The sequence below is a fragment of the Procambarus clarkii genome, chromosome 36, assembly GCF_040958095.1.
Source record: "Procambarus clarkii isolate CNS0578487 chromosome 36, FALCON_Pclarkii_2.0, whole genome shotgun sequence".
Taxonomy (NCBI): Eukaryota; Metazoa; Arthropoda; class Malacostraca; order Decapoda; family Cambaridae; genus Procambarus; species Procambarus clarkii.
In genome coordinates, this window is record NC_091185.1 from 22,124,106 (window position 1) to 22,143,781 (window position 19,676).

Below are 19,676 nucleotides of genomic sequence, written 5' to 3' on the forward strand. Positions count from 1 at the left end.
TATATATATATTTATGTATGTATGTTGTTATATATGTCCGAATATATATATATATATATATATATATATATATATATATATATATATATATATATATATATATATATATATATATATATATATATATATATATATATGTCGTACCTAATAGCCAGAACGCACTTCTCAGCCTACTATGCAAGGCCCGATTTGCCTAATAAGCCAAGTTTTCATGAATTAATGTTTTTTCGACTACCTAACCTACCTAACCTAACCTAACCTACCTTTTTTGGCAACCTAACCGAACCTAACCTATAAAGATAGGTTAGGTTAGGTTAGGTAGGGTTGGTTAGGTTCGGTCATATATCTACGATAATTTTAACTACAATAAAACAAAATTGACCTCATACATAATGAAATGGGTAGCTTTATCATTTCATAAGAAAAAAAATAGAGAAAATATATTAATTCAGGAAAACTTGGCTTATTAGGCAAATCGGGCCTTGCATAGTAGGCTGAGAAGTGCGTTCTGGCTACTAGGTACGACATATATATATATATATATATATATATATATATATATATATATATATATATATATATATATATATATATATATATATATATATATATATATTCGGACATATATAACAACATACATACATAAATATATATATAAATATATATATAAATATATATATATATATATATATATATATATATATATATATATATATATATATATATATATATGTCGTACCTAGTAGCCAGAACTCACTTCTCAGCCTACTATTCAAGGCCCGATTTGCCTAATAAGCCAAGTTTTCCTGAATTAATTTATTTACTATAATTTTTTTCTTATGAAATGATAAAGCTACCCTTTTCACTATGTATGAGGTCAATTTTTTTTTATTGGAGTTAAAATTAACGTAGATATATGACCGAACCTAACCAACCCTACCTAACCTAACCTAACCTATATATATAGGTAAGGTTAGGTTAGGTAGCCAAAAAAAGCTAGGTTAGGTTAGGTTAGGTAGGTTAGGTAGACGAAAAAACATTAATTCATGAAAACTTGGCTTATTAGGCAAATCGGGCCTTGCATAGTAGGCTGAGAAGTGAGTTCTGGCTACTAGGTACGACATATATATATATATATATATATATATATATATATATATATATATATGTCGTACCTAGTAGCCAGAACGCACTTCTCTGCCTACTATGCAAGGCCCGATTTGCCTAATAGGCTAAGTTTTCATGAATTAATGGTTTTTCAACTACCTAACCTACCTAACCTAACCTAACCTAACTTTTTCGGCTACCTAACCTAACCTAACCTATAAAGATAGGTTAGGTTAGGTTAGGTAGGGTTGGTTAGGTTCGGTCATATATCTACATTAATTTTAACTCAAATAAAAAAAAATTGACCTCATACATAATGAAATGGGTAGCTTTATCATGTCATAAGAAAAAAAAATAGAGAAAATATATTAATTCTGGAAAACTTGGCTTATTAGGCAAATCTCGCCTTGCATAGTAGGCCAAGAAGTGCGTTCTGGCTACTAGGTACGACATATATATATATATTGGAGGGGATCTAAACACATATATATATATATATATATATATATATATATATATATATATATATATATATATATATATATATATATATATATATATATATACTGTATTGGAGGGGATCTAAACATTCCCTCTAATGCGTTATGCGTGGTTTCCTCCGAGGCTATGGGTCCCCCTTCTTCCAGCTAGAGGTGGTACTCTCTTTATTTTGATATATATATATATATATATATATATATATATATATATATATATATATATATATATATATATATATATATGTATATATATATATATATATATATATATATATATATATATTTAGGCGATGAGTCACAATAACGTGGCTGAAGTATGTTGACCAGACCACACACTAGAAATTGAAGGGACGACGACGTTTCGGTCCGTCCTGGACCATTCTCAAGTCGATTGAGAATGGTGAGTCGATTCTCACAATCGACTTGAGAATGGTCCAGGACGGACCGAAACGTCGTCGTCCCTTCAATTTCTAGTGTGTGGTCTGGTCATCAATATATATATATATATATATATATATATATATATATATATATTTATATATATATATATATATATATATATATATATATATATATATGTATGTATGTTGTTAAATATGTCCGAATATATATATATATATATATATATATATATATATATATATATATATATATATATATATATATATATATATATATATATATATATATATATATATATATATATATATATATATATATATATATATATATATAGGGGTACCACCTCTGGTGCAAGTGTAGGGACCCATAGCCTCGGAGAAGAAAATAAAGAGTACTCAGAGAAGACCTTGTGGATCCTCACTGAACACTTTGATATTTTCTTCTCCTACCACCCCTATTCTTTTGTTAAGTGTGTATATTTACCTAACTTTATTTGAAAATGTCATTACACAAAAAAAGTTACAATATTGATTACATGCAGGGTACAAGGCTGCTTGTCACAAGTTGGAAAGCTCCTCCAGCTCCTCAGATGGCGGACAGGAACCGTGGATGCAGTGAGCATTTCCTCTCTGGATTGCCACACTAAGGCGCTGAAAAAGAAAACTGGCAGCTCTAGGGTCTCTAGTTGTTTCGATTAGCTTAGACCCCAGCTCCTTCAAAAAGCTAGCAGCACTTTTACCCCAGGCACCAAGTGTCTCTGAGGCAATGGGGACAAAATTGTAGTGGTGCTCAAGGTCTCTGTATTTACGTGACTTGGCCGTTTCCCGGTGATTGGCAGCTCCTCCTGCTTGTGTAGGACTGAAGTCAACATAGGTATTGGCTAAAGTTGAAACGCAAGTGTAGTCCCACATCAACTGTCTACCATTCTTCCAGGGGTTCACCGTAATTCCGTCTGGGCGACCGACAGGCTCATCAGAGTTGCGGGACATTAGGTAACGGGGCTCTCTCTCTGCTGGACAACCAGCTGTGGTAAGGCTTCTCTTAATAATGTCATTAACCTCGCCGTGTCTTGCATGCCATCCTCCCGTCCTTTGGCAAAGAAGGCCATGCCGTCCATATCTGTCGGCCTCTGCCTCGCCGCAAATACACCTGTATTCGGTGTGGATTGGGGCAGCTAGGCGGAGAGCCACGGCAATTCGGAGGGCCTGCGGTGTGAAACGGGTGCCGGTTGCTGACATTGGGGTTGCTAATAGGAAATCACCTGCATGGGGAGCTGCTACAGCTCTAAGTCGGGCAGTGTCATGTGGTGTTGTCGCAGCTTCTAGCAAAGTTGCAGCTTCTTGGTCGGATATGGGGCGATCCCAGCTGGATTGCTTATGGGCTTCAGAAAGCGGTGGTTGGGGTGCTGGTCCTGCGAGAGAGACCCATTTGGTTGTGCAGTCTGTGAAGCTGGGATCATGCACCCCTGCCTGTTGAACTAGGTACTCAGGTAGGATTTCCTTCACCAAGTTGTCAGACCCCACTGAAGAGGACAGGAACGCTGGTACAGCAATTTGTGTTGCTGTGCGCACGCCAAGGCCCCCGAGTCTGACAGGAAGGGAGGCCTGTTTCCACTGTGAGTCGCTGAGGGAAAGATTGAGGGCTTTTTCTAGTGTTGATTTCAGCAAGCTGTCATACTCTTCTAATTTAATATTGTTGAAAGATGGGGAACATCTTAGAAAGTAGGTCAGCCTGGGGAGGGACAAGCATCTGGTGATGAGGTAAAGTGCATCATGAGCATCGATGTCTTCAATCCTCTCTTTCATCCTCTTCAGGTCAGTGATCTTCTTACCGAGGACCCCGTCGATGGCATTCCTTCCAAGAGGAGCACCTAGGAGTGTGCTGTCCTCAGGGTTGGTTGTATGAATGTCAGGCAAAACAACCTTTATTTGCTCTATTATGTGCTGATTGGTGGAGGTTATTTCGCACTTGGAAGGGTTCAGGGTGAGGCCTAGGCTTGCTCCTTGCTCCTGGATTATTCTTATGTTATATATATATATATATATATATATATATATATATATATATATATATATATATATATATATATATATATATATATATATATATATATATATATATATATGTCGTACCTAATAGCCAGAACGTACTTCTCAGCCTACTATTCAAGGCCCGATTTGCCTAATAAGCCAAGTTTTCATGAATTAATGTTTTTTCGTCTACCTAACCTACCTAACCTAACCTAACCTAGCTTTTTTTGGCTACCTAACCTAACCTTACCTATAAATATAGGTTAGGTTAGGTTAGGTAGGGTTGGTTAGGTTCGGTCATATATCTACGTTAATTTTAACTCCAATAACATAAAATTGACCTCATACATAGAGAAAAGGGTTGCTTTATCATTTCATAAGAAAAAAAATATAGTAAATATATTAATTCAGGAAAACTTGGCTTATTAGGCAAATCGGGCCTTGAATAGTAGGCTGAGAAGTGAGTTCTGGCTACTAGGTACGACATATATATATATATATATATATATATATATATATATATATATATATATATATATATATATATATATATGTATATATATATATATATGTATATATATTAATATATATATATATATATATATATATATATATATATATATATATATATATATATATATATATATATATATATATATATATATATATATATATATATATATATTTTCAAAGAATTTAATTAACACACACAACTGTAACCTGTTGTTGTTGTTGTTTCAGATTTAGCTACTCAGAACGAAGTGTCCATGTAGCACGGGCTGTGGTAACCCCGTAATTGAGTTTGGTTATTCGCGATAACCTTGTTACTGTGATATTTGGGTCTAAGTTTAAAATAGAGGAGGGGATTCCTCCTTTTTCTCTGTTTATTTATCGCTTCTGTTTTATTGCACTGGTTTTAGTCTTGTTTAATAACATTATCCTGGTGGCGGATGTAGATGCAGTATGCTCACTAGTGAGTCTCATTCTTCAATGGCTTTTCTAATCATTGTAGTCGCGCTGGAATGTGCATCTAATGCAGCTGCTGTTGATGGATTAATGTTGAGTTTGATGCGCAGGGTTTCAGTAGCTTCATATTCCAGTAAGTAGTGCAATAGTGGCGCCTCTGCTTCTGTTTCACAGATGTGACACTCATTAACTATTGGGTTCATTACCTACCAGCAGCACTTGTAACCAAGTCTGAGTCTGTATGGCTACTGCAATGTCTCTGGATATCTTTTTGCCAGGCTTGAATGAGGAGTAACCAGCGGCTTGTTCGTACCATATCGCAGTGAATCTTCCTTCCGCTACCGGCTCTGTGGCGACTTTTGATAGTTGAGAATATTTTCTTCTTGATTTGCTCCTTAATATTTGAGAAACTTGGAGGTATTTGAACCTGTACAACAGGTAGAGCAGGGGCAGTTTTTGCTAGTGAGTCTGCCTTTTCATTGCCATCTATGCCAATGTAACTTGGTTTCCAATTTAGGGTGTTTGACAGCCCTAGATTATGGGCTTCTTTTCCTTATATGTGGAATTTCTGTGAGGAGTTGTATATTATCTCTGTGCTGACTGGATAACAATGCCTGGGGCGAGGATTTAGAGTCGGTATGAATGATGACATCATGTAAATTATTCTCAATTGTATAGTTTGTTGCCTCCTTCATGGCATATAATTCTGTTTGCAATGTTGAGCACCCACTATTCATGCTCCAGTAAGCTTCATGGTTGGTAGTGTAAACTATTGCCCCAGCAGAACCTCTTTATTGATCAACTGATCCGTCTGTGAAGATGTGAGTCGCTGTAGGTCTTGAGATGGTTTCCATTTATTGTTCTATTACTTACTTGAGCCTCTGCGGGTCACATGCTGATCTTTTAACTGGTAATCCTTCAATGATTATCTTTAGATTCGATTCTTCCCATGGAGGAGGCTGCCGAAAGTCTTGATATGGTCTAACTTCCCCTTTGTTTTTATTGGTCCATTTCAGGTCTACTTTCTCTAGAATCTTGACCAGATTTTCCATCCATGAGCTTGTTCTATATTGAAGGTTTTTCTGAAAGGATCTCTGTATGCTGTCTTTGATTGACAGCCTGGCGGTGGTTCCAAACATGTAACCTCCAAACACATCCATACTTATTCTCGCATTTGGGTGAGGTGATATCAAAGTGGGTATGGATATCAAACCAATAAGTATAAAAACATAGGAATGGAAGTATCTGCAGAAGGCCTATTGGCCCAAAGCATCACCACTTCCTCTTTATGCTTCTATGTTGGTTCGGAGTCTTGAAGTGGGAAGAATATAGTTGTGCATTAATTGGCTGTTGATTGCTGGTGTTGACTTATTGATGATTAGTGCCTCGCAGATGTCGAGCCTCCTGCTATCGTTGTATCTATCGATGATTTCTGTGTGGTTTGTTAAGATTTCTCTGGTGATGGTCTAGTTGTGAAAAGAGATTATATGTTCCTTTATTGAGCCGTTTTGATTATGCATTGTTAATCGCATGGAAAGAGACTTTGTTGTCTTGCCTATATACTGAGTTCTTTGGAGCTTACAGTCCCCAAGTGGGCATTTGAAGACATAGACGACGTTGGTTTCCATCAAGGCGCTTTGTGTCTGGAGAGTTCTTCATGAGTAGGATGGCCGTTTACTTGGTTTTAAAGTAAATCGTCATTTGTATTTTAAATCATCAAATAAAGTGGTGTTGTGAGTGGCAGTGATGTGGTGAGGGGCAGAGGTGTGGTGAGTGGCAGTGGTGCGGTGAGTAGCGGTGGTGTGGTGAGTGGCAGTGGTGTGGTGAGTGGCGATGGTGTGGTGAATGGTGGTGGTGTGGTGAGGGGCAGAGGTGTTGTGAGTGGCAGTGGTGTGGTGAGGGGCAGAGGTGTGGTGAGTGGCAGTGGTGCGGTGAGTAGCGGTGGTGTGGTGAGTGCCAGTGGTGTGGTGAGTGGTGGTGTGGTGAGTGGCGATGGTGTGGTGAATGGTGGTCGTGTGGTGTGGTGAGTAGTGGTGATGAAGTGAATGGTGGTGGTGTGGTAAGTGGCGGTGGTGTGGTGAGTGGTGGTGATGTGGTGAATGGTGGTGATGTGGTGAGTGGCGGTGGTGTGGTGAGTAGCAGTGGTGGGGTGAGTGGCGGTGGGGAGGTGAGTGGTGGTGGTGGTGTGGTGAGTGGCAGTGGTATGTTGAGTGGCGGTGGTGTGGTGAGTGGCAGTTGTGTGGTTAGTGGCAGTCGTGTGTTGAGTGGTGGTGGTGTGGTGAGTGGCGGTGGTGTGGTAAATGGTAGTGGTGTGGTGAGTGGCGGTGGTGTGGTGAGTGGCGATGGTGTGGTGAGTAGCAGTGGAGTGGTGAGTGGTGGAGGTGTGGTGAGTGGCAGTGGTGTGTTGAGTGGTGTTGGTGTAGTGAGTGGCAGTGGTGTGTTGAGTGGTTGTGGTGTGGTGAGTGCCGGTGGTGTGGTGAGTGGCGGTGGTGTGATGAGTGGTGTTGGTGTGGTGAGTTGTTGTGGTGTGGTGAGTGGCGCTGGTGTGATGAGTGGCAGTGAGGTGGTGAGTGGTGGTGGTTTGGTGAGTTGCGGTAGTGTGGTGAGTGGTGGTAGTGTTGTGAGTGGCGGTGGAATGGTGAGTGGCGGTGGTGTGGTGAGTGGTGGTGGTGTGGTGAGGGGCGGTGGTGTGGTGAGTGGAGGTGGTGTGGTGAGTGGCGGTGGTGTGGTGAGTGGTTATGGTGTGATGAGTGGCGTTGGTGTTGTAAGTGGCAGTGGTGTGGTGAATGGTTATGGTGTGGTGAGAGGCGTTGGTGTGGTGAGTGGCAGTGGTGTGGTGAGTGACGCTGATGAGCTGAGTGGTGGTTGTGTGGTGAGTGGCGGTGGTGTGGTGAGTAGCAGTTGTGTGGTGAGTAGTGGAGGTGTGGTGAGTGGCGGTGGTGTGTTGAGTAGTGGTGGTGTTGTGAGTGGCAGTGGTGTGGTGAGTGGTGGTGGTGTGGTGAGTGGCGGTGGTTTGGTGAGTGGCGGTGGTTTGGTGAGTGGTGTGGTGAGTGACGGTGGTGTGATGAGTTGTTAGGTGTGGTGAGTGGCGGTGGTGTGGTGAGTGGTGGTGGTGTGGTGAGTGGCGTTGGTGTGGTGAGTGGCAGTGGTGTGGCGAGTGACGCTGGTGCGGTGAGTGGCGGAGGTTTGGTGAGTGGTGGTGGTGTGGTGAGTGGCAGTGGTGTGGTGGTTGACGGTGGTGTGGTGAGTGACAGTAGTGTGGTGAGTGACATTGGTGAGGAGAGTGGCGGTGGTGTGGTGAGTTGTGGTGGTGTGGTGAGTGGCGGTGGTTTGGTGAGTGGCGGTGGTGTGGTGAATTGTGGTATTGGTGTGGTGAGTGAGGTGATGTGATGAGTAGTGGTGGTGTGGTGAGTAGTGGTGGTGTGGTGAGTGGTAGTGGCATGTTGAGTGGTGGTCGTGTGGTGAGTGGCGGTGCTGAGGTGAATGGTGGTGGTGTTGTGAGTGGCGGTGGGGTGATGAGTAGTGGTGATGTGGTTAGTAGCAGTTGTATGGTTAGTGGTGGTGGTGTGGTGAGTGGCGGTGGTGTGGTGAGTGGCAGTGGTGTGGTGAGTAGCAGTGGTGTGGTGAGTGGTGGTGTGGTGAGTGGCAGTGGTGTGTTGAGTGGTGTTGGTGTAGTGAGTGGCAGTGGTGTGTTGAGTGGTGGTGGTGTTGTGAGTGACGGTGGTGTGGTGAGTGGCAGTTGTGTGGTGAGTGGCGTTGGTGTGGTGAGTGATGGTGGTGTGGTGAGTGGCGGTGGTGTGGTGAATGGTGGTGGTTTGGTGAGTTGCGGTTGAGTGAGTGGTGGTGTTAGTGTGGTGAGTTGTTGTGGTGTGGTGAGTGGCGCTGGTGTGATGAGTGGCAGTGGGATGGTGAGTAGTGGTGGTTTGGTGAGTTGCGGTAGTGTGGTGAGTGGTGGTGGTGTGGTGAGGGGCGGTGGTGTGGAGAGTTGCGGTTGTGTAGTAAGTGGCGGTGGTGTGGTGAGTAGCGTTGGTGTGGTGAGTGGCAGTGGGGTGGTGAGTGGTGGTGGTGTTGTGAGTGACGGTGGTGTGGTGAGTGGCGGTGGTGTGGTGAGTGTTGGTGGTGGGGTGAGTGACGGTGGTGTGGTGCGTGGCAGTGGTGTAGTGAGTAGCGGTGGTGTGGTGAGTGGTTGTGTTGTGATGAGTATCTTTGGTGTGGTGACGGGCATTGGAGTGGTGAGTGGCAGTGGTTTGGTGAGTATCGGTGGTGTGGTGACTGTGGTGTGGTGAGTGGCGGTGGTGTAGTGAGTGACAGTGCTGTGTTGAGTGACTGGTGTGGTGAGTGTTGTGGTGTAGTGAGTGGCAGTGTTGTTGGGAGTGTTGGTGGTGAGTGTAGTGGTGTGGTGAGTGGTTGTGGTATGATGAGTAGCTTTGGTGTGGTGAGGGGCAGTGGGGTGGTGAGTGCTAGTGGTGTGGTGAGTGGCGTTGGTGAGGTGAGTGGCAGTGGAGTGGTGAGTCGCGGTGGTGTGGTAAGTTGTGAAATGTGGTGAGTGGCGGTGGTTTGTTGAGCGGTGGTGGTGTGGTGAGTGGTAGTGGTGTGGTGAGTGGCAGTGGTGTAGTGAGTGGCAGTGTTGTGGTGAGTGGCAGTGGAGAGGTGAGTGATGGTGACGTGGTGAGTGACGTTGGTGTGGTGAGTGGCAGTAGTGGGGTGAGTGACGGTGGTGTCGTGAGTGGTGGTGGTGTGGTGAGTTGTTGTGGTGTGGTGAGAGGGATTAGTGGTGCGGTGAGTGGCGATGGTGTGGTGAGTGGTGGTGGTGTCATGGATGGCGGTGGTGTGGTGAGTGGCGGAGGTGTGGTGAGTAACAGTAGTGTGGTGAGTGGTGGAGGTGTGGTGAGTGACAGTGGTGTGTTGAGTGGTGGTGGTGTGGTGAGTGGCGGTGGTGTGGTGAGTTGTGGTGGTGTAGTGAGTGGCGGGGGTTTGGTGAGTGGCGATTGTGTGGTGAGTGGTGGTGGTGTGGTGAGTGACGGTGGTGTGGTGAGTGGCGGTGGTTTGGTGAGTATCAGTAGTGTGGTGAGTGGCGGTAGTGTGGTGAGCGGTAGTGTTTTGGTGAATAGTGGTGGTGTGGTGAGTTGCGGTGGTGTTGTGAGTGGCGGTGGTTTAGTGAGTGGCAGAGGTGTGTTGAGTGACGGTGGTGTGGTGAGTGGCGGTGGTGTAATGAGTGGCAGTGGTGTGGTGAGTAGCCGTGGGGAGGTGAGTGGTGGTAGTGGAGGTGAGTGACGTTGGTGTGGTGAGTGGCAGTGGTGTAGTGAGTGGCAGTGTTGTGGTGAGTGGCAGTGGAGAGGTGAGTGATGGTGACGTGGTGAGTGACATTGGTGTGGTGAGTGGCACTGGTAGGGTGAGTGACGGTGGTGTTGTGAGTGGTGATGGTGTAGTGAGTTGTTGTTGTGTGGTGAGTGGTGATGGTGGTACGATGAGTGGCGATGGTGTGGTGAGTGGTGGTGGTGTGGTGAGTGGCGATGTTGTTGTGAGTAGTGGTGGTGCGGTGAGTGGCGGTGGTGTGGTGAATAGTGGTGGTGTGGTGAGTAGCGGTGGTGTGGTGAATGGCAGTCGTGTGTTAAGTGGTGGTGGTGTGGTGAGTGGCGGTGGTGTGGTGAGTAACAGTGGTGTGGTGAGTTGTAGAGGTATGGTGAGTGGTAGTGGTGTGATGAGTGGTGGTGGTGTGGTGAGTGGCGGTGGTGTGGTGAGTGGTGTTGGTGTGGTGAGTTGCGGTGGTGTGGTGAGTAACAGTGGTGTGGTGAGTTGTGGTGGCGTGGTGAGTGGTAGTGGTGTGGTGAGTGGCGGTGGTGTGGTGTGTGGTAGTGGTGTGGTGAGTGGCGGTGGTGTGGTGAGTGGTGGTAGTGTGGTGAGTTGCGGTGGTGTGGTGAGTGGCGGTGGTGTGGTGAGTGGTAGTGGTGTGATGAGTGGTGGTGGTGTGGTGAGTGGCGGTGGTGTGGTGAGTGGTAGTGGTGTGTTGAGTGGTGGTGGTGTGGTGAGTGGCAGTGGTGTGTTGAGTGGTTGTGGTGTGGTGAGTGCCGGTGGTGTGGTGAGTGGCGGTGGTGTGATGAGTGGTGTTGGTGTGGTGAGTTGTTGTGGTGTGGTGAGTGGCGCTGGTGTGATGAGTGGCAGTGAGGTGGTGAGTGGTGGTGGTTTGGTGAGTTGCGGTAGTGTGGTAAGTGGTGGTAGTGTTGTGAGTGGCGGTGGAATGGTGAGTGGCGGTGGTGTGGTGAGTGGTGGTGGTGTGGTGAGGGGCGGTGGTGTGGTGAGTGGAGGTGGTGTGGTGAGTGGCGGTGGTGTGGTGAGTGGTTATGGTGTGATGAGTGGCGTTGGTGTTGTAAGTGGCAGTGGTGTGGTGAATGGTTATGGTGTGGTGAGAGGCGTTGGTGTGGTGAGTGGCAGTGGTGTGGTGAGTGACGCTGATGAGCTGAGTGGTGGTTGTGTGGTGAGTGGCGGTGGTGTGGTGAGTAGCAGTTGTGTGGTGAGTAGTGGAGGTGTGGTGAGTGGCAGTGGTGTGTTGAGTAGTGGTGGTGTTGTGAGTGGCAGTGGTGTGGTGAGTGGTGGTGGTGTGGTGAGTGGCGGTGGTTTGGTGAGTGGCGGTGGTTTGGTGAGTGGTGTGGTGAGTGACGGTGGTGTGATGAGTTGTTAGGTGTGGTGAGTGGCGGTGGTGTGGTGAGTGGTGGTGGTGTGGTGAGTGGCGTTGGTGTGGTGAGTGGCAGTGGTGTGGCGAGTGACGCTGGTGCGGTGAGTGGCGGAGGTTTGGTGAGTGGTGGTGGTGTGGTGAGTGGCAGTGGTGTGGTGGTTGACGGTGGTGTGGTGAGTGACAGTAGTGTGGTGAGTGACATTGGTGAGGAGAGTGGCGGTGGTGTGGTGAGTTGTGGTGGTGTGGTGAGTGGCGGTGGTTTGGTGAGTGGCGGTGGTGTGGTGAATTGTGGTATTGGTGTGGTGAGTGAGGTGATGTGATGAGTAGTGGTGGTGTGGTGAGTAGTGGTGGTGTGGTGAGTGGTAGTGGCATGTTGAGTGGTGGTCGTGTGGTGAGTGGCGGTGCTGAGGTGAATGGTGGTGGTGTTGTGAGTGGCGGTGGGGTGATGAGTAGTGGTGATGTGGTTAGTAGCAGTTGTATGGTTAGTGGTGGTGGTGTGGTGAGTGGCGGTGGTGTGGTGAGTGGCAGTGGTGTGGTGAGTAGCAGTGGTGTGGTGAGTGGTGGTGTGGTGAGTGGCAGTGGTGTGTTGAGTGGTGTTGGTGTAGTGAGTGGCAGTGGTGTGTTGAGTGGTGGTGGTGTTGTGAGTGACGGTGGTGTGGTGAGTGGCAGTTGTGTGGTGAGTGGCGTTGGTGTGGTGAGTGATGGTGGTGTGGTGAGTGGCGGTGGTGTGGTGAATGGTGGTGGTTTGGTGAGTTGCGGTTGAGTGAGTGGTGGTGTTAGTGTGGTGAGTTGTTGTGGTGTGGTGAGTGGCGCTGGTGTGATGAGTGGCAGTGGGACGGTGAGTAGTGGTGGTTTGGTGAGTTGCGGTAGTGTGGTGAGTGGTGGTGGTGTGGTGAGGGGCGGTGGTGTGGTGAGTTGCGGTTGTGTAGTAAGTGGCGGTGGTGTGGTGAGTAGCGTTGGTGTGGTGAGTGGCAGTGGGGTGGTGAGTGGTGGTGGTGTTGTGAGTGACGGTGGTGTGGTGAGTGGCGGTGGTGTGGTGAGTGTTGGTGGTGGGGTGAGTGACGGTGGTGTGGTGCGTGGCAGTGGTGTAGTGAGTAGCGGTGGTGTGGTGAGTGGTTGTGTTGTGATGAGTATCTTTGGTGTGGTGACGGGCATTGGAGTGGTGAGTGGCAGTGGTTTGGTGAGTATCGGTGGTGTGGTGACTGTGGTGTGGTGAGTGGCGGTGGTGTAGTGAGTGACAGTGCTGTGTTGAGTGACTGGTGTGGTGAGTGTTGTGGTGTAGTGAGTGGCAGTGTTGTTGGGAGTGTTGGTGGTGAGTGTAGTGGTGTGGTGAGTGGTTGTGGTATGATGAGTAGCTTTGGTGTGGTGAGGGGCAGTGGGGTGGTGAGTGCTAGTGGTGTGGTGAGTGGCGTTGGTGAGGTGAGTGGCAGTGGAGTGGTGAGTCGCGGTGGTGTGGTAAGTTGTGAAATGTGGTGAGTGGCGGTGGTTTGTTGAGCGGTGGTGGTGTGGTGAGTGGTAGTGGTGTGGTGAGTGGCAGTGGTGTAGTGAGTGGCAGTGTTGTGGTGAGTGGCAGTGGAGAGGTGAGTGATGGTGACGTGGTGAGTGACGTTGGTGTGGTGAGTGGCAGTAGTGGGGTGAGTGACGGTGGTGTCGTGAGTGGTGGTGGTGTGGTGAGTTGTTGTGGTGTGGTGAGAGGGATTAGTGGTGCGGTGAGTGGCGATGGTGTGGTGAGTGGTGGTGGTGTCATGGATGGCGGTGGTGTGGTGAGTGGCGGAGGTGTGGTGAGTAACAGTAGTGTGGTGAGTGGTGGAGGTGTGGTGAGTGACAGTGGTGTGTTGAGTGGTGGTGGTGTGGTGAGTGGCGGTGGTGTGGTGAGTTGTGGTGGTGTAGTGAGTGGCGGGGGTTTGGTGAGTGGCGATTGTGTGGTGAGTGGTGGTGGTGTGGTGAGTGACGGTGGTGTGGTGAGTGGCGGTGGTTTGGTGAGTATCAGTAGTGTGGTGAGTGGCGGTAGTGTGGTGAGCGGTAGTGTTTTGGTGAATAGTGGTGGTGTGGTGAGTTGCGGTGGTGTTGTGAGTGGCGGTGGTTTAGTGAGTGGCAGAGGTGTGTTGAGTGACGGTGGTGTGGTGAGTGGCGGTGGTGTAATGAGTGGCAGTGGTGTGGTGAGTAGCCGTGGGGAGGTGAGTGGTGGTAGTGGAGGTGAGTGACGTTGGTGTGGTGAGTGGCAGTGGTGTAGTGAGTGGCAGTGTTGTGGTGAGTGGCAGTGGAGAGGTGAGTGATGGTGACGTGGTGAGTGACATTGGTGTGGTGAGTGGCACTGGTAGGGTGAGTGACGGTGGTGTTGTGAGTGGTGATGGTGTAGTGAGTTGTTGTTGTGTGGTGAGTGGTGATGGTGGTACGATGAGTGGCGATGGTGTGGTGAGTGGTGGTGGTGTGGTGAGTGGCGATGTTGTTGTGAGTAGTGGTGGTGCGGTGAGTGGCGGTGGTGTGGTGAATAGTGGTGGTGTGGTGAGTAGCGGTGGTGTGGTGAATGGCAGTCGTGTGTTAAGTGGTGGTGGTGTGGTGAGTGGCGGTGGTGTGGTGAGTAACAGTGGTGTGGTGAGTTGTAGAGGTATGGTGAGTGGTAGTGGTGTGATGAGTGGTGGTGGTGTGGTGAGTGGCGGTGGTGTGGTGAGTGGTGTTGGTGTGGTGAGTTGCGGTGGTGTGGTGAGTAACAGTGGTGTGGTGAGTTGTGGTGGCGTGGTGAGTGGTAGTGGTGTGGTGAGTGGCGGTGGTGTGGTGTGTGGTAGTGGTGTGGTGAGTGGCGGTGGTGTGGTGAGTGGTGGTAGTGTGGTGAGTTGCGGTGGTGTGGTGAGTGGCGGTGGTGTGGTGAGTGGTAGTGGTGTGATGAGTGGTGGTGGTGTGGTGAGTGGCGGTGGTGTGGTGAGTGGTAGTGGTGTGTTGAGTGGTGGTGGTGTGGTGAGTGGTAGTGGTGTGGTGAGTGGCGGTGGTGTGGTGAGTGGTGGTGGTGTGGTGAGTTGCGGTGGTGTGGTGAGTGGCGGTGGTGTGGTGAGTGGTTGTGGTGTGGTGAGTGGCGTTAGCGTGGTGAGTGGCAGTGGGGTGGTGAGTGGTGGTGGTGTGGTGAGTTGCGGTGGTGTGGTGAGTGGCGGTGGTGTGGTGAGTGGCGGTGGTGTGGTGAGTGGTGGTGGTGTTGTGAGTGGTGGTGGTGGGGTGAGTGGCGGTGGTGTGTTGAGTCGCTGTGGTGTGGTGAGTAGCTTTGGTGTGGTGAGGGGCAGTGGGGTGGTGAGTGGTGGTGGTGTGGTGAGTGGCGTTCGTGTGGTGAGTGGCAGGGAAGTGGTGAGTTGCGATGGTGTGGTGAGTGTTATATTTGGTGAGTGGCTGTGGTGAAGTGAATGGTGGTGGTGTGGTGAGATGCGGTGGTGTGGTGAGTGGTGGTGGTGTGGTGAGTGGCGGTGGTGTGGTGAGTGGTGGTGGTGTGGTGAGTGGCGGTGGTTTGGTGAGTATCAGTAGTGTGGTGAGTGGCGGTAGTGTGGTGAGCGGTAGTGTTTTGGTGAATAGTGGTGGTGTGGTGAGTTGCGGTGGTGTTGTGAGTGGCGGTGGTTTAGTGAGTGGCAGAGGTGTGTTGAGTGACGGTGGTGTGGTGAGTGGCGGTGGTGTAATGAGTGGCAGTAGTGTGGTGAGTAGCCGTGGGGAGGTGAGTGGTGGTAGTGGAGGTGAGTGACGTTGGTGTGGTGAGTGGCAGTGGTGTAGTGAGTGGCAGTGTTGTGGTGAGTGGCAGTGGAGAGGTGAGTGATGGTGACGTGGTGAGTGACATTGGTGTGGTGAGTGGCACTGGTAGGGTGAGTGCCGGTGGTGTTGTGAGTGGTGATGGTGTAGTGAGTTGTTGTTGTGTGGTGAGTGGTGATGGTGGTACGATGAGTGGCGATGGTGTGGTGAGTGGTGGTGGTGTGGTGAGTGGCGATGGTGTTGTGAGTAGTGGTGGTGCGGTGAGTGGCGGTGGTGTGGTGAATAGTGGTGGTGTGGTGAGTAGCGGTGGTGTGGTGAATGGCAGTCGTGTGTTAAGTGGTGGTGGTGTGGTGAGTGGCGGTGGTGTGGTGAGTAACAGTGGTGTGGTGAGTTGTAGAGGTATGGTGAGTGGTAGTGGTGTGATGAGTGGTGGTGGTGTGGTGAGTGGCGGTGGTGTGGTGAGTGGTGTTGGTGTGGTGAGTTGCGGTGGTGTGGTGAGTAACAGTGGTGTGGTGAGTTGTGGTGGCGTGGTGAGTGGTAGTGGTGTGGTGAGTGGCGGTGGTGTGGTGTGTGGTAGTGGTGTGGTGAGTGGCGGTGGTGTGGTGAGTGGTGGTAGTGTGGTGAGTTGCGGTGGTGTGGTGAGTGGCGGTGGTGTGGTGAGTGGTAGTGGTGTGATGAGTGGTGGTGGTGTGGTGAGTGGCGGTGGTGTGGTGAGTGGTAGTGGTGTGTTGAGTGGTGGTGGTGTGGTGAGTGGTAGTGGTGTGGTGAGTGGCGGTGGTGTGGTGAGTGGTGGTGGTGTGGTGAGTTGCGGTGGTGTGGTGAGTGGCGGTGGTGTGGTGAGTGGTTGTGGTGTGGTGAGTGGCGTTAGCGTGGTGAGTGGCAGTGGGGTGGTGAGTGGTGGTGGTGTGGTGAGTTGCGGTGGTGTGGTGAGTGGCGGTGGTGTGGTGAGTGGCGGTGGTGTTGTGAGTGGTGGTGGTGTTTTGAGTGGTGGTGGTGGGGTGAGTGGCGGTGGTGTGTTGAGTCGCTGTGGTGTGGTGAGTAGCTTTGGTGTGGTGAGGGGCAGTGGGGTGGTGAGTGGTGGTGGTGTGGTGAGTGGCGTTCGTGTGGTGAGTGGCAGGGAAGTGGTGAGTTGCGATGGTGTGGTGAGTGTTATATTTGGTGAGTGGCTGTGGTGAAGTGAATGGTGGTGGTGTGGTGAGATGCGGTGGTGTGGTGAGTGGTGGTGGTGTGGTGAGTGGCGGTGGTGTGGTGAGTGGTGGTGGTGTGGTGAGTTGCGGTGGTGTGGTGAGTGGCGGCGTTGTCGTAATTTGCGGTGGTGTGGTGAGTTGAGGTGGTGTGGTGAGTGGCAGTGGTGTGGTGAGAGGCGGTGGTGTGGTGAGTGGGGGGTTGCGTGATGAGTAGTGGTGGTGTGGTGAGTAGCGGTGGTGTGGTGAGTGGCAGTGGTATCTTGAGTGGTGTTGGTGTAGTGAGTGGCGGTGGTGTGGTGAGTGGTGGTTGTGTGGTGAGTGGCGGTGTTGAAGTGATTGGTGGTGGAGTGGTGAGTGGCGGTGGGGGTGATTAGTAGTGGTGATGTGGTGAGTCGCGGTGGAGTGGTGAGTGGCAGTCGTGTGTTGAGTTGTGGTGGTGTAGTGAGTGGCAGTGGGGTGGTAAATGGTAGTAGTGTGGTGAATGGGGGTGGTGTGGTGAGTAGCGGTGGTGTGGTGAGTGGCGGTGGTGTGGTGAGTAGCAGTGGTGTGGTGAGTGGTGGAGTTGTGGTGAGCGGCAGTGGTGTGTTGAGTGGTGGTGGTGTGGTGAGTGGCGGTGGTGTGGTGAGTGGCAGTTGTGTGGTGAGTGGCGGTGGAGTGGTGAGTGAAGGTGGTGTGGTGAATGGCGGTGGTGTGGTGAGTTGTGGTGGTGTGGTGAGTGGCGGTGGTTTGGTGAGTGGCAGTGGTGTGGTGAGTGGTGGTGGTGTGGTGAGTGGTTGTGGTGTGGTGAGAGGCGCTGGTTTTGGTAAGTGGCAGTGAGGTGGTGAGTGGTGGTGGTGATGTGGTGAGTTGCGGTGGTGTGGTGAGTGGTGGTGGTGTTGTGAGTGGTGGTGGTGTGGTGAGTAGCTTTGGTGTGGTGAGGGGCGGTGGGGTGGTGAGTGGCGTTGGTTTGGTGAGTGGCAGTGGAGTGGTGAGTCTCAGTGGTGTGTTGAGTGATTGTTGTGTGGTGAGTGGCGGTGGTGTAGTGAGTTGCAGTGGTGTGGTGAGTGGCAGTGGGGAGGTGAGTGGTGGTGGTGTGGTGAGTGACGTTGGTGTAGTGAGTGACAGTGGTGGGGTGAGTGACAGCGGTGTTGTGAGTGATGGTGGTGTGGTGAGTTGTTGTGGTGTGGTGAGTGGTGGTGGTTGTGGTGCGGTAAGTGGCGGTGGTGTGGTGAGTGGTGCTGGTGTGGTGAGTGGCGGTGGTGTGGTGAGTAGCAGTGGTATGGTGAGTGGCAGTAGTGTGGTGAGTGACGGTGGTGTGATGAGTGGCGGTGGTGTGTGTTACGGCCCTCTCGGGACGCAACGGGGTTCTTACTCTGATGTTGTTAGAGGAAGATATATATCCGTTCCCAAGCCAGTAGTGGCTATCAAGGGATGTGATCTGTGACGTAAGTAACTTAAAGGGGGAAGGGAAAGAAAGTTAAGAACTTAAGATTATATAATGTCCGCCACCAATAAATAATATATAAAAAGGTTACACAGGGGGAGGAGTATTAACACTATACAAGGGGATTATCCACAATCGTTGTCTTCTGCTGAAGACTCTGGTGCCAAAACTCTCGGTGCTGAGTCCTCGGTGCTTCTGTGGCCACACAACGAATTCTCTGCGAAGTTGAGCCTACCCTGACCACAGGTCAGTCAAAACACAGGTCCACTGGGGGCACCGCCGTGGAGGCCTTCAACCACACGTCCAGCTGGTCTGCTGGCAGGTTCTGAATCAGCAAGGCTGGTCAGGCCACTCCACGAACGATATAAGGGGAACGCCCTGGACAGGAGCTTCGTGTGACAACACAAATCACTCCCCTGTCCTCAATACCCCAGTGGATGATCGTCTCCAACAGTCGGTCCCGGGTAATCCTTTTACTGCCACTCCACTGGCAGGGTAACACACCACAGTGTTCTTCCGGGGGGACGACTTCACAACTGCTGCAGCAAAGTACAAGGTATGGAGACGGCTGCCTCGGGTAGACTGACTCAACTCCCATCACAGCAGTCCCAGGTCGACTCTGTAAGCAGACACGTCATCAATAACTGGGACACACTAAGGCACCTCACTTACAGGCTCAGACACAAACGCCCACCTATCTACTCCATAGATGGCGCTGGTGTCTGAGCACCACCTCACCAGAAGTCAGCAGCGGCGGTGTAGAGTGCTGAACGGGACTGGAAACTGGCCCTTGTGGCCAATACTCGCCATCCTCGCCAGGTGTCGTCGTCCATTTGGTGGGGGTTTCGGGAGCTGACCCACAGATGGCGCGGTTGTCATTGCTCCGGGCTCGGACGCTGGATCCGGGTTCGTAACAGTGTGGTGAGTGGCAGTGGTGTGGTGAGTTGTCGTGGTGTTGTGAGTGGCCGTGGTTTGGTGAGATGCGGTGGTGTGGTGAGTGGTGGTGTTGTGTTGAGTGGCGGTGGTGTGGTGAGTGGCGGTGGTGTAGTGAGTGGCGGTGGTGTGGTGAGTGGTTGTGGTATTGGTGAATGGCGGTGGTGTGGTGAGTGGCAGTGGAGTGGTGAGTAATGGTGGTGTGGTGAGTTGCGGTGGTGTGGTGAGTGGCGGTGGTGTGGTGAATGGCGGTGGTGTGGTGAGTGGTGGTGGTGTGGTGAGTGGCGGTGGTGTGGTGAGTTGCGGTGGTGTGGTGAGTGGCGGTGGTGTGGTGAGTGGTGGTGGTGTGGTGAGTGGCGGTGGTGTGGTGCGTGGCGGTGGTGTGGTGAGTTGCGGTGGTGTGGTGAGTGGTGGTGGTGTGGTGAGTGGCGGTGGTGTGGTGCGTGGCGGTGGTGTGGTGAGTAGCGGTGGTGTGGTGAGTGGTTGTGGTGTGGTGAGAAGCTTTTTTATAGTGAGGGGCAGTGGGGTGGTGAGTGGTGGAGGTGTGGTGGGTGGCGGTGGTGTGCTGAGTGGTGGTGGTGTAGTGAGTGGCGGTGGTGAGGTGAATGGTAGTGGTGTGGTGAGTGGCGGTGGGGTGATGAGTAGTGGTGATGTGGTGAGTAGCGGTGCAGTGGTGAGTGGCAGTCGTGTGTTGAGTTGTGGTGGTGTAGTGAGTGGCAGTGGGGTGGTAAA